Source organism: Octopus bimaculoides, chromosome 5, assembly GCF_046866305.1.
Source record: "Octopus bimaculoides isolate indiv1 chromosome 5, ASM4686630v1, whole genome shotgun sequence".
NCBI classification, from domain to species: Eukaryota; Metazoa; Mollusca; class Cephalopoda; order Octopoda; family Octopodidae; genus Octopus; species Octopus bimaculoides.
In genome coordinates this window covers 40839485-40844484 of record NC_142932.1, presented here as the reverse complement: position 1 = coordinate 40844484, position 5000 = coordinate 40839485, and positions in this window count along the sequence as shown.

Here is a 5000-nt window from a genome sequence, read left to right as displayed (position 1 = left end):
TTCCCTCAACTGTTAGGGTGTGGCACTTTTTCACGCAGCTATCCTCCTCCATTCTCACCACATGTCCATACCAGCGCAATCGTCTCTCTTGCACGCCACAACTGATGCTTCTAATGTTCAGCTTTTCTCTCAAGATACTTACACTCTGACGGGTATTCACATTGACATTACACATCCAACGGAGCATACTGGCTTCATTCCTTGCGAGCTTACGTATGTCCTCAGCAGTTACAGCCCATGTTTCACTGCCATGTAGCATGGTTGTTCGTACGCATGCGTCATACAGTCTGCCTTTTACTCTGAGTGAGAGTCCCTTTGTCGCCAGCAGGGGTAAGAGCTCTCTAAACTTTGCCCAGGCTATTCTTATTCTAGCAGCTACACTTTCAGCGCACCCACCCCCACTACTAACTTGGTCGCCCAGATAGCGGAAGCTATCGACTACCTCTAGTTTTTCACCCTGGAATGAGATAGAAGTTGTTTCCTGTTTGTTTGCAGTCTTTATTGCACCTGAACATCTGCCACAAACAAAAACTAACTTGCTAGTTAACCTGCCTTTGATGTTGCTGCACCTCTTATGTGTCCATAGCTTGCACCGGGTACATCTTATAGAGTTACTACCTACTCCTTTTCTACATACTGAGCAGGGCCATCTACCTGAAGGGGTTTGTGTTTTATCTACCTTCCTACTTATTAGGATTTTGGTTTTAGCTAGGTTGACTCTAAGGCCCTTCAATTCTAGACCTTGCTTCCACACCTGAAACTTCTCCTCTAGTTCTGATAGTGACTCCGCAATTAGGGCAAGGTCATCAGCATAGAGGAGCTCCCAGGGGCAACCTGTCTTGAACTCCTCTGTGATTGCCTGGAGGACTATGGTAAATAATAGGGGGCTGAGGACGGAACCTTGGTGGACCCCTACCTCTACCCGGAATTCATTGCTGTACTCATTTCCAACCCTCACCTTACTGGCCGCATCTCTGTACATGGCTCGCACAGCTCTCACTAGCCATTCTTCTATCCCAAGTTTCCTCATTGACCACCAGATAAGGGATCGGGGGACCCTGTCAAAGGCTTTCTCCATGTCAACGAAAGCCAGGTACAGAGGTTTATCCTTGGCTAGGTATTTCTCTTGCAACTGTCTCACTAGAAATAAGGCATCAGTAGTGCTTTTACCTGGCACGAACCCAAACTGCATCTCATCTAAATTGATTCGCTCCCTAATTAGTTGGGCTATGACCCTCTCTGTAACTTTCATAACCTGATCTAACAGCTTGATGCCTCTGTAATTATTTGTATCTAAAGCGTCCCCTTTACCTTTGTAGCAGTTGACTATGATGCTGCTACACCAGTCATAGGGTATGACTCCTTCGTGTATCACCTGGTTCGTAATACGGGTGACTAGGCTATAGCCAACACTGCCAGATATTTTGAGCATCTCTGCAGTGATTCCTGATGGGCCGGGGGCTTTCCCGGTCTTCATACTCTTAATTGCTTTATCTACCCTGGTACTATCAACTCGGATAGCTGGTCCCTCTATTGGGTCGACATAAGGCAGGCTCTCTTTCTCCCATTCATTCTCTTTATTAAGCAATCTATCGTAGTGGCATCTCCAGACCTCTTTCTTTGCATCCTCATTTAATGCAAGCGTACCATCATCCATGCGAACACATTTCTCTCCTACAACATCACTATTCTCTCTCCTACACTGTCTTGCAACCCGAAATACCTCGAGTCTTTGGTCCTCACGGCGCAGAACATTGGCAAATCTTTCCTTATCTGCTTCCCCTCTGGCTAAATAAACCTGTCGCCTAGCCTCCCTTCTGGCACATTGGTACAATTCCCTGCTACCACCGTTCTTCCAGTCCTTCCAAGCTTGTTTCTTTTGTCTAATAGCCCTGTCTACCTCCTTGTTCCACCACCACGTTACTCTGGGTTGGGAGGGGACCTTACACCACCCACAAATCTGGTCGGTGGCTTTCAACAGGTTGTCCCGCAGAAATCTCCAATTGTCTTCCACGTTGTATGATGCTATATCCCCTTCTATTTCGTTAAATGCTTCAAGTAACTTGTCTCTAAGTCTCTGTCCGTTTGCAGGGTCTTTAAGCTTCCACACCCTTCTTCTCCAAGCCTGTCTAATTCTGGGCACCCATTTTGCCTTGATCCCAAAGTCGCTAACTACTAATCTATGTTGTGGGGTACATTCTTCGCCAGGGTAGGTTTTGGCATTTATAAGCCGCCCTCTTTCCCTATTTCTGGCGAGGATGTAGTCGATTTGGCTAGAGTGTCTGCCGGAGCGGTAGGTGACTAGGTGACTGGCAGGTTTCCTGAAGTTGGTATTGCAGACCATAAGATTGGTTGCATCACAGAACTCCAGCAGTCTGGTTCCCTCCTCGTTGCGGGAACCGAAGCCATAGCCTCCATGTATGCCATGGAAGCCCCCAGCACGACGTCCGACATGACCGTTGAAGTCTCCAGCCACAAAGAGAAGGTCCCTGTCACTCGTCGACGAGGTAGTTTGCAAGAGGGTGTCATAGAATTGGTCTTTCAGACCATCTGGTAGCCCAGGTTGAGGTGCATAGGCTGAGATGACAGTAGCTAATCTATGATGAAGCACTAGTCTGATCTTAAGTACTCTGTCACTTACTCTAACGACCTCGATTACCTTATCCACCCATTTCTCCGCTAGAAGTATTCCTACGCCCCCGACCCCGTCAGTGTTCCCTGCCCAGAAAATCTTGTACCTGTGTTCTTTGCCTGTGAGGAACCTTGCAGAACCTCCTCTCCATCTTACTTCCTGGATGCAGCACATATCTACGCATCTCCGTTCAAGCATCTCAACAATTTCACCAGATCTACCTTTCAGCGTGCCGACGTTGAGAGTGCCAATCCTAACAGTATGGGTGTTGGGGGTGTGGGCCTGTAGCCTGGGAAGAGGAAAAGCAGTGTCGTGTACCTGAAAAGAAAACTTGCAATTGGAAGAATTCATAAGCAAAACATTACCTACAACCTGCAAACATTTCTCAACCTTAATGCGCTACCCAAAGGTAGGGGAGAGGATGGCCAAGGCCACTAGATGGGTTCCGGGAGACAGCCGAGGTTGACAGGATGACAAAGGGATGAACTTCCGGTGGAGGGGTGGGATGACAGAGGAATGAACTACCGGTGGAGGGGTGGGATGACAGAGGAATGAACTTCCGGTGGAGGGGGCGGGATGACAGAGAAATGAACTTCCGGTGGAGGGGTGGGATGACAGAGGAATGAACTTCCGGTGGAGGGGGTGGGATGACAGAGGAATGAACTTCCGGTGGAGGGGTGGGATGACAGAGGAATGAACTTCCGGTGGAGGGGGTGGGATGACAGAGGAATGAACTTCCGGTGGAGGGGGTGGGATGGCAGAGGAATGAACTTCCGGTGGAGGGGGTGGGATGTCAGAGGAATGAACTTCCGGTGGAGGGGGTGGGATGACAGAGGAATGAACTTCCGGTGGAGGGGGTGGGATGGCAGAGGAATGAACTTCCGGTGGGAGGGGGTGGGATGACAGAGGAATGAACTTCCGGTGGAGGGGGTGGGATGACAGAGGAATGAACTTCCGGTGGAGGGGGTGGGATGACAGACGAATGAACTTCCGGTGGAGGGGGTGGGAGGGCGGGTTACCGCCAGCGAGTAGAGAGGGCTCTTAATTGTAGATTTTAAATATTTGAGAGACAACATTGCATAAATCGTAATTTTTTAAAAGAGCAATGAATTCTGGGTGATTAGAATATAACGTAGCATGAATTTAGGAAGCTTAGAAAATGAATAAGCATGAATTTAAGACAACAACTGAATTCAATTGAATTTCATGGAGAGAAACAAGATAAATAATAAGGGAAAAAAACTAAAGCGCAAGGTATTGAGATGTTTGAGGCCGTAAATAAATAAAAATCTCTATCTTATCTGCATCTTGGGTATTTCGTCATAGTACGTCAGCGAGATAATTTAGAATGGGCTTCTCATTTATATATAGCCAGAACCTGAAGACCTTAAAGGAAAAACTACGAAGGGGAGAGAGAGAGGATGGAGGGGTAGACAGAGGCATGGCGGGAGAAAAGATCATCATCATCATCATCATATATATATATAAAGAGAGAGAGAGAGAGAGAGAGGGGGGGGACCAGTCAAGCAGCACATCACGCTGTAATTCTTGGGCTGAGAAATCAACACTTAAAAGCCATAATTTTAAGGAGCGATAAGAATTTTTGAATAAAGGAAAATGGGTAGTGGTGGTGGGTAGGTACCGCCAGCGAGTAGAGAGGGCTCTTAATTGTAGATTTTAAATATTTGAGAGACAACATTGCATAAATCGTAATTTTTTAAAAGAGCAATGAATTCTGGGTGATTAGAATATAACGTAGCATGAATTTAGGAAGCTTAGAAAATGAATAAGCATGAATTTAAGACAACAACTGAATTCAATTGAATTTCATGGAGAGAAACAAGATAAATAATAAGGGAAAAAAACTAAAGCGCAAGGTATTGAGATGTTTGAGGCCGTAAATAAATAAAAATCTCTATCTTATCTGCATCTTGGGTATTTCGTCATAGTACGTCAGCGAGATAATTTAGAATGGGTTTCTCATTTATATATAGCCAGAACCTGAAGACCTTAAAGGAAAAACTACGAAGGGGAGAGAGAGAGGATGGAGGGGTAGACAGAGGCATGGCGGGAGAAAAGATCATCATCATCATCATCATATATATATATAAAGAGAGAGAGAGAGAGAGAGAGGGGGGGGACCAGTCAAGCAGCACATCACGCTGTAATTCTTGGGCTGAGAAATCAACACTTAAAAGCCATAATTTTAAGGAGCGATAAGAATTTTTGAATAAAGGAAAATGGGTAGTGGTGGTGGGTAGGTACCGCCAGCGAGTAGAGAGGGCTCTTAATTGTAGATTTTAAATATTTGAGAGACAACATTGCATAAATCGTAATTTTTTAAAAGAGCAATGAATTCTGGGTGATT